Source organism: Nerophis ophidion, linkage group LG17 (genome assembly GCF_033978795.1).
Source record: "Nerophis ophidion isolate RoL-2023_Sa linkage group LG17, RoL_Noph_v1.0, whole genome shotgun sequence".
Lineage (NCBI taxonomy): Eukaryota > Metazoa > Chordata > Actinopteri > Syngnathiformes > Syngnathidae > Nerophis > Nerophis ophidion.
Window position 1 is genome coordinate 1,898,370 of NC_084627.1, and position 14,808 is coordinate 1,913,177.

At 41.5% G+C, this 14,808-nt stretch overlaps 1 long non-coding RNA gene across 1 annotated transcript in view; it reads left to right on the forward strand.

The window, feature by feature from the left end:
- LOC133536563 (uncharacterized) overlaps nucleotides 1–7,887 on the forward strand; it is a 71,780-nt gene extending 63,893 nt beyond the window's left edge. The window contains exon 3 of the long non-coding RNA XR_009802486.1: nucleotides 7,821–7,887. This is a non-coding gene — a long non-coding RNA (uncharacterized LOC133536563). The remainder of the gene's footprint in view (nucleotides 1–7,820) is intronic.
- The last annotated feature ends 6,921 nt before the right edge of the window (nucleotides 7,888–14,808 follow it).

Below are 14,808 nucleotides of genomic sequence, written 5' to 3' on the forward strand. Positions count from 1 at the left end.
AAAATTACACACATTTTTTTGTTCATCTGAATAAAATCTTAGATTATTTTTGTGTTCTTATTTCGAGTCTGGAAGGTATCAACTGCCTCTTTCCCATGAGAGCGCAAACTGCTGATTGCAGAAACTGGCCTTCAGTTTTATCATTAAAAGTGTGCAAAATTACACACATTTTGTTGTCAGTCCGGATAAAAACTCATAAATGGTTTGTGTTCTTATTTCGAGTCTGGATGGTACTCACTGCCTCAATCATATCAGAGTGCAAACTGCTCCTTGCAGAAACGGGCTTTCAATTTAGTCATTAAAAGTGTGCAAAAATTACACACATTTTATTGTTAGTCTGGATAAAAACTCAGATTAATTTGTCGTTTTCTTATTTCGAGTCTGAAAGTTACTCACTGCCTCTTTCCCATGAGAGCGCAAACTGCTGATTGCAGAAACTGGCCTTCAGTTTTGTCATTAAGTGTGCAAAAATTACACCATTTTTTGTTAGTCCGGATAAAAACTCCGATTAATTTTTTGTGTTCTTATTTTGAGTCTGGAAGGTATTCACTGCTTATTTCCTATCAGAGTGCAAACTGCTGATTGCAGAAACTGGCCTTTGATTTTATCATTAAAAGTGTGCAAAAATTACAAAATTTTTTTGTTGGTCTGGATAAAAACTCAGATCAATGTTTTGTGTTCTTATTTCGACTCTGGAAGGTATTCACTGCTTATTTCCTATCAGAGTGCAAACTGCTGATTGCAGAAACTGGCCTTCGATTTTATCATTGAAAGTGTGCAAAAATTACACAATTTTTTTGTTAGTCTGGATAAAAATCAGATTAATTTTTTGTGTTCTTATTTTGAGTCTGGAAGGTATCCACTGCCTATTTCCCATCAGAGCGCAAACTGCTGATTGCAGAAACTGGCTGTCAATTTTATCATTGAAAGTGTGCAAAAATGACATTTTGTTGTTAGTCTGGATAAAACCTCATTTTAATTTTTCTTGTTCTTATTTCAAGTCTGGAAGGTATTGACTGCTTCAATCCTATCAGAGCGCAAACTGCTGATTGCAGAAACTGGCCTTCAGTTTTGTCATTAAAAGTGTGCAAAAATTACACACATTTTGTTGTTCGTCTGGATAAAAACTCATTTTAATTTTTCCTGTTCTTATTTCGAGTCTGGAAGGTATTGACTGCCTCTTTCCCATCAGAGCACAAACTGCTGATTGCAGAAACTGGCTGTCAATTTTATCACTGAAAGTGTGCAAAAATGACATTTTGTTGTTAGTCTGGATAAAAAGTCATTTTAATTTTTCTTGTTCTTATTTCGAGTCTGGAAGGTATTGACTGCCTCTCTCCCATCAGAGCACAAACTGCTGATTGCAGAAACTGGCTGTCAATTTTATCACTGAAAGTGTGCAAAAATGACATTTTTTTGTTAGTCTGGATAAAAACTCATTTTAATTTTTCTTGTTCTTATTTCGAGTCTGGAAGGTATTGACTGCCTCAATCCTATCAGAGCGCAAACTGCTGATAGCAGAAACTGGCCTTCAGTTTTGTCATTAAAAGTGTGCAAAAATTACACACATTTTGTTGTTCGTCTGGATAAAAACTCATTTTAATTTTTCCTGTTCTTATTTCGAGTCTGGAAGGTATTGACTGCCTCTTTCCCATCAGAGCACAAACTGCTGATTGCAGAAACTGGCTGTCAATTGTATCACTGAAAGTGTGCAAAAATGACATTTTGTTGTTAGTCTGGATAAAAAGTCATTTTAATTTTTCTTGTTCTTATTTCGAGTCTGGAAGGTATTGACTGCCTCTTTCCCATCAGAGCACAAACTGCTGATTGCAGAAACTGGCTGTCAATTTTATCACTGAAAGTGTGCAAAAATGACATTTTTTTGTTAGTCTGGATAAAAACTCATTTTAATTTTTCTTGTTCTTATTTCGAGTCTGGAAGGTATTGACTGCCTCAATCCAATCAGAGCGCAAACTGCTGATTGCAGAAAGCAGTCTTCAGTTTTGTCATTAAAAGTGTGCAAAAATTACACACATTTTGTTGTTCCTCTGGATAAAAACTCAGATACATTTTTTGTTTTTTTATTTCAAGTCTGGAAGTTACTCACTGCCTCTGTCCTATCAGAGCGCAAGCTGCTGATTGCAGAAACTGGCCTTCACTTTTTTTTTCTTTTTTTTTTTATACATGAAATGTTTCTGCATTTCTTTTTCCTAATGTGGCGCTCAAGAGGTGGTGATCATTTTACACATTTTCGCAAGGTCGGGAATGTTGAGATTGGATCATGAAAAGTGCTCCGATAGTAAATGCAGTGTGAATTACATCTAATAGTCCTTCTAGTGATTTTTCAGTCTGTGTGCAGCAAAGTGGAGGGTATTTCTAATATTTGAAGCCGAAACGACTCCATTAGTGGAAGGCGAGGGGGGTGAGAGTCTCACAGTAAGCACTTAACCCTCGAATACCCACTTGGTCCTGGTGAATATTGGACACTACAATAGGATGCAAGGCAAAGGTGGGTTCTTTGGCTTGTGCGTGACAAAGTTACGTTCAAGTGCATCACGTGATTTACAGTTGTACACTTCAAACATGATCAAAAAGAGGAGGAAGTTCATCCTCAGCAGTTGCTATTTTTTTGTTGACTTCCTGCCTTTACGTGTAAAAGAGTAAGGAGAGGAAATAATAGTGTTTTACAATAAATACCAGACTCATGGAGTCATAAAAGTGTTGACAGAAATGTTAATTAAGTTCAATAAACAGCACAAATAATAGTTGAAATACAAACAAAAATATAAATAAATGCAAATAGCAAAATTATTAATGAAATATATACGATTTTTCGGACTATTAGGCGCAAGTGAAATCCTTTTTTTCCCCCTCAAAACTCGACAGTCCGTCTTCCAATAGTCCATTTGCTACCGCTTGTCCCTTCCGGGGTGCTCTTGTCCACGCTAAATTGAAATTGGCGCCCTCCAATTTTTTTAAATTTTTGTTCTTATTTCAAGTATGGAAGGTAATCACTGCCTTTTTCCGATCATAGTGCAAACAGCTGATTGCAGAAACAGGCCTTGAATTTTGTCATCAAAAGTGTGCCAAAAAATTACACACATTTTATTGTTAGTCTGAATAAAAACTTTTTTTTTTTTTTTTTTGTTCTTATTTCAAGTATGGAACGTAATCACTGCCTTTTTCCTATCAGAGTGCAGACAGCTGATTGCAGAAACAGGCCTTGAATTTTTGTCATCAAAAGTGTGCCAAAAAATTACACACATTTTATTGTTAGTCTGGATAAAAACTCAGATTTTATTTTTTTTTGTTCCTATTTCAAGTATAGAAGGTAATCACTGCCTTTTTCCTATCAGAGTGCAAACAGCTGATTGCAGAAACAGGCCTTGAATTTTGTCATCAAAAGTGTGCCAAAAAATTACACACATTTTATTGTTAGTCTGGATAAAAACTCAGTTTTTTTTTTGTTTTGTTCTTATTTCAAGTACGGAAGGTAATCACTGCCTTTTTCCTATCAGAGTGCAGACAGCTGATTGCAGAAACAGGCCTTGAATTTTGTCATCAAAAGTGTGCCAAAAAATGACACATTTTATTGTTAGTCTGAATAAAAACTCCGATTTTTTATTTATTTTTGGTTCTTATTTCAAGTATGGAAGGTAATCACTGCCTTTTTCCTATTAGAGTGCAAACAGCTGATTGCAGAAACAGGCCTTGAATTTTGTCATCAAAAGTGTGCCAAAAAATTACACACATTTTATTGTTAGTCTGGATAAAAACTCAAATGTTTTATTTATTTTTTGTTCTTATTTCAAGTATGGAAGGTAATCACTGCCTTTTTCCTATTAGAGTGCAAACAGCTGATTGCAGAAACAGGCCTTGAATTTTGTCATCAAAAGTGTGTAAAAAAATTACACACATTTTATTGTTAGTCTGGATAAAAACTCAGATTTTTATTTTTTATTTTTTGTTCTTATTTCAAGTACGGAAGGTAATCACTGCCTTTTTCCTATCAGAGTGCAGACAGGTGATTGCAGAAACAGACCTTGAATTTTGTCATCAAAAGTGTGCCAAAAAATTACACACATTTTATTGTTAGTCTGGATAAAAACGCAGATTTTTTTTTTGTTGTTGTTCTTATTTCAAGTACGGAAGGTAATCACTGCCTTTTTCCTATCAGAGTGCAAACAGCTGATTGCAGAAACAGGCCGTGAATTTTGTCATCAAAAGTGTGCCAAAAAATTACACACATTTTATTGTTAGTCTGGATTAAAAACTCAGATAACTCAGATTTTTTATTTATTTTTTGTTCTTATTTCAAGTACAGAAGGTAATCACTGCCTTTTTCCTATCAGAGTGCAAACAGCTGATTGCAGAAACAGGCCTTGAATTTTGTCATCAAAAGTGTGCCAAAAAATTACACACATTTTATTGTTAGTCTGGATAAAAACTCTGATTTTTTATTTATTTTTTGTTCTTATTTCAAGTATGGAAGGTAATCACTGCCTTTTTCCTATCAGAGTGCAAACAGCTGATTGCAGAAACAGGCTTTGAATTTTGTCATTAAAAGTGTCTAAAAATTACACACATTTTGTTGTCAGTCTGGATAAATCCATCCATCCATTTTCTACCGCTTATTCCCTTCGGGGTCGCGGGGGGCGCTGGAGCCTATCCCAGCTACAATCGGACGGAAGGCAGGGTACACCCTGGACAAGTTGCCACTTCATCGCAGGGCCAAGTCTAGATTAAAACTCAGATTATTTCGAGTCTGGAAGGTATTCACTGCCTATTTCCTATCAGAGTGCAAACTGCTGATTGCAGAAACTGGCCTTCAATTTCGTCGTTGAAAGTGTGCAAAAACTACACATATTTTATTGTTAGTCTGGATAAAAACTCAGAATATGCAAAAATTAGACACATTTTATTGTTAGTCTAGATAGAAATTTAGATACATTTTTTGTGTACTTAAAAGTCTGGAAGGTATTCACTGCCTTTTTCACATCAGAGCGCAAACTGCTGATTGCAAAAAACTGGCCTTCGATTACGTCATTGAAAGTGTGCAAAAACTACACACATTTTATTGTTAGTCTGGATAAAAACTCAGAATATTTTTTGTGTATTTATTTCGAGTTTGGAAGGTATTCACTGCCTCTTTCCTATCAGAGCGCAATCTGCTGATTGCAGAAACTGGCATTCAATTTCATCATTAAAAGTGTGCAAAAATCACACACATTTTATTGTTAGTCTGGGTAAAAACTCAGATTAATTTTTTGTGTACTTATTTCGAGTCTGGAAGGTATTCACTGCCTCTTTTCCATCAGAGCGCAAACTGCTGATTGCAGAAACTTGCCTTCAATCTCGTCATTAAAAGTGTGCAAAAATTACACACATTGTTAGTCTGGATAAAAACTCAGACTATATTTCGTGTTCTTATTTCAAGTATGGAAGGTAATCACTGCCTCTTTGCCATAAGAGCCCAAACTGCTGATTGCAGAAACTGGCCTTGTATTTTATCATTAAAAGTGTGCAAAAATTACACACATTTTATTGTTAGTCTGGATAAAAACTCAGATTATATTTTGTGTTCTTATTTCGAGTATGGAAGGTTTTCACTGCCTCTTTCCCATCAGAGCGCAAACTGCTTATTGCAGAAACTTGCCTTCAATCTTGTCATTAAAAGTGTGCAAAAATTACACACATTTTATTGTTAGTCTGGATAAAAACTCGGATTTTTTTTTTTTTTTTTTTCGAGTATGGAAGGTAATTACTGCCTCTTTCCTATCAGAGTTCAAACTGCTTATTGCAGAAAATGACCTTGCATTTTGTCATTAAAAGTGTGCAAAAATTACACACATTTTATTGTTATTTTGGATAAAAACTGAGATTTCTTTTTTTTGTTCTTATTTTGAGTATGGAAGGTAATCACTGCCTCTTTCCTATCAGAGTGCAAACTGCTTATTGCAGAAACTGGCCTTGCATTTTGTCATAAAAAGTGTGCAAAAATTACACACATTTTATTTTTAGTCTGGATAAAAACTCAGATTTTTTTGCTTTGTTATTATTTCGAGTATGGAAGGTAATCACTGCCTCTTTCCTATCAGAGTGCAAACTGCTTATTGCAGAAACTGGCCTTCAATTTTGCCATTAAAATTGTGCAAAAATTACACACATTTTATTGTTAGTCTGGATAAAAATTCTGACTTTTTTTATGTTGTTCTTATTTCGAGTATGGAAGTTAATCACTGCCTCTTTGCCACTAGAGCCCAAACTGCTGATTGCAGAAACTGGCCTTGTATTTTATCATTAAAAGTGTGCAAAAATTACACACATTTTATTGTTAGTCTGGATAAAAACTCAGATTATATTTTGTGTTCTTATTTCGAGTATGGAAGGTTTTCACTGCTTCTTTCCCATCAGAGCGCAAACTGCTGATTGCAGAAACTTGCCTTCAATCTTGTCATTAAAAGTGTGCAAAAATTACACACATTTTATTGTTAGTCTGGATAAAAACTCGGATTTTTTGTTGTTTTTTTTTTTCGAGTATGGAAGCTAATTACTGCCTCTTTCCTATCAGAGTGCAAACTGCTTATTGCAGAAACTGGCCTTCAATTTTGTCATTAAAAGTGTGCAAAAATTACACACATTTTATTTACTCTGGATGAAAACTCAAATTTCTTTTTTTTGTTCTTATTTTGAGTATGGAAGGTAATCACTGCCTCTTTCCTATCAGAGTGCAAACTGCTTACTGCAGAAACTGGCCTTGCATTTTGTCATAAAAAGTGTGCAAAAATTACACACATTTTATTGTCAGTCTGGATAAAAACTCAGATTTTTTTTGTTTGTTCTTATTTTGATTATGGAAGGTAATCACTGCCTCTTTGCCATTAGAGCCCAAACTGCTGATTGCAGAAACTGGCCTTGAATTTTATCATTAAAAGTGTGCAAAAATTACACACATTTTATTGTCAGTCTGGATAAAAACTCAGATCCGTTTTTTGTGTTCTTATTTCGAGTGTGGAAGTTACTCACTGCCTCTTTCCCATCAGAGTAGAAACTGTTGATTGCAGAAACATATTTAAATTTCCGTGCTAAATAAAGTAATCTAAACATGAAATACAATTGAGCCCACATCTGAAATTAATATAATGAACTATTTGCTTATTTGTGTTTTTCTCTTGAATGTTAACTGCTTAGCACACCCATGTCTGTAAATGACATACCCTAAAAGTGTCTCGACCCTGTGTTTGGTCCACAGTGGGACAAGTTTGGACACTGTATGCTTCAAAGCCATTTGACTTCTTTATCTGTGCAGATAAACGTCTCTGGGAGAACAAAAGCTTTTTGAGAATGTGCAAGACTGAAAGGATTTTTATCTCGACTCCAGACCACGACCTCCCCCTCCCCTTCCCGAGTCCAGGTTGTCCTGCGTTAGAGTGTCACGTTACCTTCGAGACCTCGGCATGCGTCTGGCAGCAGCTCCCCAAGTCATGTCTCCTGACATGTAACAGTTGTTAGCAATATAGGTGGCTCTCACCCGCCATCATTTCTGTTATATTCAGGTGTTTTTCACACCAGCATATTGCTTTAGGGCCCCCCACAAGTCAGCAGTACTCAGTACGTCTTGTCTTCTCCAGACCATAACAGCACACTTTCTCAAGGGATAAAACTATACAGAAATGATTTTTCCTTGTACATTAGAGCTTAGACTTATGGTTGACTTTTTATGAAAATGCTTGCTGAATTATGAGGGCTTTACTCACTCTTATGAGATATTGAACATTTTATTTCTAAAAGCTATCATATTTGTATTTTTTTTGTTATAGGAAAACTGTCAAGTTGAGTTGATGACGAAGCCCAAGATGCAGAGGAGACGGCAGGCATCGTGCAGGTAAACATGATTGAATTTAACACTAAAACAAGAACAAACAAAAGCGTACGAACAAAAGGCGCAGAACAAACTTGGCTATGAACAAAAACTAGCACAAAGGCTAACTGTGAGATGAGCAGAGTGAACAGAAGTAGACACAACTTCAACAATAAGTATTAATGACATTGACAGGTAGTGGTGACAATAATCCAGCCCTGACTGGAGGGGAAGGCAGCTTTAAATAGTAGCGGGCTGATTGACACCAGGTGTGGCCAGGTGCCAATCTGCCACAGCTGGGGAGACACAGCACTCAGGGAGACAAACAGGAAACGGACAAAATAAGACAGGAAACAAAGACAAGTAAAACATGGCCAAACTGTCAGGGACAAGCCGGACAAAAACGTTTATACGGTGGTGGTCAAAAGTTTACATCTGGCTCCTCTCCATGTGGAGGAGCAGCGGCTTTACTTTGAGCTCCTCACCCTATCTCTAAGTGAGAGACCCGCCACCCGGCGGAGGAAACTCATTTCGGCCGCTTGTACCCGTGATCTTGTCCTTTCGGTCATAACCCAAAGCTCATGACCATAGGTGAGGATGGGAACGTAGATCCATCCATCTATCTTCTTCCGCTTATCCGATGTCGGGTCGCGGGGGTAGCAGCCCAAGCAGGGAAGTCCAGACTTCCCTCTCCCCAGCCACTTCGTCCAGCTCCTCCCAGAGGATCCCGAGGCATTCCCAGGCCAGCCGGGAGACATAGTCTTCCCAATATGTCCTGGGTCTTCCCCGTGGCCTCCTACCGGTTGGAAGTGCCCTAAACACCTCCCTAGGGAGGCGTTCGGGTGGCACCCTGACCAGATGCCCGAACCACCTCATCTGGCTCCTCTCGATGTGAAGGAGCAGCGGCTTTACTTTGAGTTCCTCCCGGATGGCAGAGCTTCTCACCCTATCTCTAAGGGAGAGCCCCGCCACACAGCGGAGGAAACTCATTTCGGCCGCTTGTACCCGTGATCTTATCCTTTCGGTCATGACCCAAAGCTCATGACCATAGGTGAGGATGGGAACGTAGATCGATCGGTAAAGTGAGAGCTTTGCCTTCCGGCTCAGCTCCTTCTTCACCACAACAGATCGATACAGCGTCCGCATTACTGAAGACGCCGCACCGATCCACATTTCGATCTCATGATCCACTCTTCCCCCACTCGTGAACAAGACTCCGAGGTACTTGAACTCCTCCACTTGGGCAAGATCTCCTCCCCAACTTGGAGATGGCACTCCACCCTTTTCCAGGCCTCGACCGGTAAATTGAATCAGAATCAGAAAATATTTTATCGTCATTGTTCGAGAACGGGTTCACAAACTAGGAATTTTTCTTGGTGCAATCGTGCAACATAAAACACAACACAGAATAGGATTCTCCTCCTTGCGGAGGGGGTCCGGTCCGGTCCGATCCGGTGGCCATGTACTGCTTGCCTGTGTATCGGCTGGGGACATCTCTGCGCTGCTGATCCGCCTCCGCTTGGGATGGTTTCCTGCTGGCTCCGCTGTGAACGGGACTCTCGCTGCTGTGTTGGATCCGCTTTGGACTGGACTCTCGCGACTGTGTTGGATCCATTACGGATTGAACTTTCACAGTATCATGTTAGACCCGCTCGACATCCATTGCTTTCCTCCTCTCCAAGGTTCTCATAGTCATCATTGTCACCGACGTCCCACTGGGTGTGAGTTTTCCTTGCCCTTATGTGGGCCTACCGAGGATGTCGTAGTGGTTTGTGCAGCCCTTTGAGACACTAGTGATTTAGGGCTATATAAGTAAACATTGATTGATTGATTGATTGATTGATTGATTGATTGATTAAAAAAGAGTTGTAACCGAGCTATTAGATCTTGTTATTGTTCTCTAGTCTGATGGCTGAGGGGAAAAAACTGTTCAGGTGGCGGGAGGTGTGGGTCTGGATGGATTGTAGTCTCCTGCTTGAGTGGACAGGGGAGAATAGTTTGTGTCCAGGGTGAGAAGAGTCAGCTGTGATCCGACCCACTCACATCCTGGTCCTGGAGGAGACCAGGTCCTGGAGGGATAGGAGCCTGCAGCCAATCACCTTCTCAGCAACACGTATGAATGCGCCGCAGTCGATGCTTGTCTCGGACTGTGGCACCGGGGAACCACACGGTGATGGAGGAGGTGAGGATGATGGCCGTGTAGAACTGCACCAGCATCTCAGTCGGCACCTTGGGTCTCCTCAACTGTCGCAGGAAGTACATCCTCTGCCGGGCCTTCTTGATGAGGGAGCTGATGGTCGGCTCCCACTTGAGGTCCTGGGTGATAGTGGTGCCCAGGAAACGGAAGGAGTCCACGATGGAGACAAGGGTGGGAAAATCCATCTGGGTGAGGGGGGGGGATGGTTGGGTTATGACTTTCCTGAAGTACATGGTCATCTCCACTGTCTTCTGGGCGTTCAGCTCCAGGTTGTTGTGGCTGCACCAGGACGATGAGCTTGATGGAAAAAAAAAAAATTATTGCTCCTTTTTCACCAAGGATCAAAGACGCCACACCGATCCGCCTGTAGATCTCACGATCTACTCTTCCCTCACTCGTGAACAAGATTCCGAGGTCATCGACGGTGACGGAGATAGATATCTACATATATCCATATTTAAGAGTTATTTCTCTATCTTCATAGTCATATTTGAAAACAGCTAGTGTTTTTCCATTTGTTCTCTTTTTGGTTGTCCGCTAGTAAACTGTGTGTGTTAACTTTGAAGCTTCAGGAATGTAAGGAGTAACCATACTCCCTTCTTATCTCTTCCTGTCCGAGGCTTAGCAGAACAACAGATATGTGGATTTGTTCCGGTAGGTGTGGGTGAGGGAGATAGTAAAGGGTTTTCAGATCAACTAGGCGACGCAAATTGAATGTGTTGTTTTTTAGGTTGGTCTCTCCAAAGCTTTGGAATAAATTACAAAATACCTATTCTGTTCTGGGTTATCATTTAAAATCATCTTATCATTGAATGAAGAGTATTGTAGTCTGGTAAGTAAAGTGATTCTTCTGCGTGCGGTTTTTGATGCTAGACCTTAATACGCACTACTTTGTGGACGCAGTCAGCTCCACATTTCCCTTGAGTGCTTTTGCTGGGTTTCAGCATGTGACAGTCTTAAGCCGTCGTCATGCGACGCAAATTGAATGTGTTGTTTTTTTAGGTTGGTCTCTCCAAAGCTTTGGAATAAATTACAAAATACCTATTCTGTTCTGGGTTATCATTTAAAATCAGCTTATCATTGAATGAAGAGTATTGTAGTCCGGTAAGTAAAGTGATTCTTCTTCGTGCGGTTTTTGATGCTAGACCTTAATACGCACTACTTTGTGGACGCAGTCAGCTCCACATTTCCCTTGAGTGCTTTTGCTGGGTTTCAGCATGTGACAGTCTTAAGCCGTCGTCATGCGGGTTCCCCGGACCATCAAGGAAGGACATTGCGGAGCAGGTTTGACTCTTGTTTATTCTTTCAATAACACAAGCTTGTCTGCGGTCGGGACGCTTTTCAGCTCCTTCTCTCCTGCTCGCTCCTCGCTCGGCCGCGTCTTCGTCGTCTGCGGCTCGCTCTCTGTCGCTCTCGATCGTCGTGTACTGCTGCTGGTTCTCCTACTCCTTTTTCCTCCCCCTCCTCCGCTGCAGCCCTTTTATACAGGCAGAGGAGATGAATCAATTGTGTGCCGGTGTGCGAGCCACGCACCTGATCTCGCTCGTAGCGTCGCTCTCAGCCGCATTCTCTGCCTCCTTGCCGCCATCTTGGGCTGGGTTCCAGCATGCCCTTCCCCGCTGCTCGTTCGCCGCCTCCGCCTCTCTACACAGCAGTTTTGTTTTGTTTTTATTTCCTTCATAGTCTGTCTGGGCACTTCTCGTTGCTCTCATGTTTTTGTTTATCAATAAATGCCCCTTTTTACCTCATGCTCCTACCTGTCACACCGCGGTGAGGGAAGTCTTATCTTGTTCTCTGTCTTGTGGGTTGCATATTTTATTTTGAAAAACAACTCCTCTTGTTCCAGATCACGGGTCCTTCCTTTTGTGTCACCGGTCTGACGTCATCCCTGACCCTTGACTGTTTCCACCTGTTTCCCATCGCCATCATGTCCTATTTAAGCTCACGCCTCCTCTTGTACTGTGTCTTTCTAGCGTCCATGCCCATGTCCATGTCGATATCCTTGTCTTGCTTATTTCCTGGTTTTCTTCTTTGGATCGAGAAATCAATTGCTGTAATTTTGAGTTTACTTTTTCCTCCTTCGTGCGCCCTTTGTTATCCTAGCCTTCGTTCAACCTAATTGGTGAGTTTTGTTTTTTTTTTCTAAATTCCTTTTCTTCCTCATAGATTGAGTGATTTTTTTGTGTATCCATATTTAGTGTATATATATATAGCCTTTTTGTTTTATCCTCCTGTTGGAGCGTTTTATGTTATTTTTATGGTAGATACAACTTTATTGTAAGTTCGTTCTTTTGTTAGCTGGAGTGATTTTTGGTTTACCTTTTTCTGGGATTATTTCCGCGGAATTTTTGTTTATTATCCATCCATTTTCTACCGCTTATTCCCTTTTGGGGTTGCGGGGGGCGCTGGCGCCTATCTCAGCTACAATCGGGCGGAAGGCGGGGTACACCCTGGACAAGTCGCCACCTCATCGCAGGGCCAACACAGATAGACAGACAACATTCACACACTAGGGCCAATTTAGTGTTGCCAATCAACCTATCCCCAGGTGCATGTCTTTGGAAGTGGGAGGAAGCCGGAGTACCCGGAGGGAACCCACGCATTCACGGGGAGAACATGCAAACTCCACACAGAAAGATCCCAAGCCTGGATTTGAACCCAGGACTGCAGGACCTTCGTATTGTGAGGCAGACGCACAAACCCCTCTGCCGCCGTGAAGCCCTTTTTGTTTATTATTTAATACAAAATACTTTTTGCTCTTGAGGTTAAAAATAATTTCAAAATAAAAGCCTTTTTTTTGGAACTTCCTCTCTGCATCTTGGTCCACTCCTTATTCCAAGTCCTGACACTACCTTGTTGTCAGTGTCCTTACCATTTTTGCCCCTTTCCATTCTTTGTGGATCAATAAAGTTTGTCTAAGTTGAAGCCTAATTTATTGCCAGGATGGCTGAAATGTTTCCAGAAACCCCCCCTGGAAAAAAGTTGCTGGCACTTACCTTTGTTCCTGTGGGCGACAATGACAAAAGTTGTCGAAGGAAGCAGGCAACAAATAAATGTCAGTCAAGCAGAGCAGCGTGCACATCGTTTAACCTCTAATTGGATGGACTGGAGCTGCAGCCGCCGAGCCCTTTGCTTCTTTCCACTCCAGTCAGCAAAGAACCTCCGCACCACCAAAATGAGGTTATGTGAGCCATCGCCTTGGATGGCAGAGGAGAGGAAAAATACAGCAGGATGGGAGGATTCCCGCTCTGTCATGTGACAAGGCTGACGGCAGGGTTAAGTGGACGTAAGCAGCAGGAGATAGTGTTTCCCCCCGCGCATTGCTTCAGGATTGTTTAAGGATGACGCTCGGCTCGCTTCCCTGCTTCTGGGTGCTCGATTTCCATATCCAGCACATCCAGCTCATATGAGACAATATGGAAAGGAGTGATAGGTGAAAGCCATGCAGAGCATAAATACAGAGTTAACAGAAGCATGCAAGAATACGGATTCTTTCATACATTCACACTTGGACGGAGGAGTTTCGGAGCCTGGTGAGGGACTTTGCTGTCTGGTGCCACAGGAACCTCTTGCAGTTCAATCCGTCAAAGACCAAGAAGCTGGTTGACTTTGGGAGGTCGAGTCCATTGTCACAACCTATTGTGATCGAGGGAGTCGAGGTACAGACCGTGGATTCATTCAAGTACCTCGGGGTTTGGGTGGACAATAAGCTGAACTGAACTGTTGACACGGACCACTTGTACAGGAAAGGACAGAGCAGGCTGTACTTCCTCAGGGGGCTGCGCTCCTTCAACATCTGTAGAAAACTCTTGTCTGTGGGTTGCCAGTGTTCTGTTCTACATCGTACTGTGCTAGGGGGGCAGTACATCTAAGAAGGACAGCTCCAGACTGGAGAAACTGATCAGACGGGCCGGTTCTACGATCGGAATGAAACTGGACTCACTGGTGACGGTGGCAGAGAAGAGGACTGTGGACAAACTAGTGAGTATCCTGGTTGATGCCAGTCACCCTCTGCATAGCGTTATCAGTAGCCAGAGGAGCCTGTTCAGTGCTAGACTGCTTCATCCCAAGTGCAGGACTAATAGACTCAAAAACTCCTTTGTCCCACACACCATTAGACTGTAAACTCCTCTCTGGGGAGGAGGACGGGCGGTACTAGGATGACAGGAATCAATAAAGTACTATCTATCTATCTACTTGTGCTTCAGTACTCTGGTCTAGGGTTGTGCAATATAGTACCGCGATACAAATGAATCATTTTCGGTACTATACTGTTAGAATAATTATGTATATATTATCATCATAACTTTATGCTTAAGGGCCGTTACTATAAAGTATTGTCGATTTGTGCTGAAGTGGTATTTCTGTATTTGTGCAGAGCTATCAATCCAAAAGATTGCTAGCCTCTTTTATCAGTGTTTTGTTCAGACTCGGCCTGCTGACTGCCAAGGCCGAACATTGGATTCCGGGACCAGACAAGCAGATAAGGGGCGATAGCTCGTCGGGACCCAGGATGGACCGCCCGCCTGTGTATCGGTTGGGGACATCTCTACGATGCTGATCCGACTCTGCTTGGGATGGTTTCCTGTGGACGGGACTATCACTGCTGTCTTGGTTGGATCCGCTTTGAATTGAAATCTCGCGGCTAGAGGGGGGGGGGTTGCCCACATTTGAGGTCCTCTCCAAGGTTCTCATAGTCATCATTGTCACTGGCGTCCCACTGGGTGTGACTTTTCCTTGCCCTTATGTG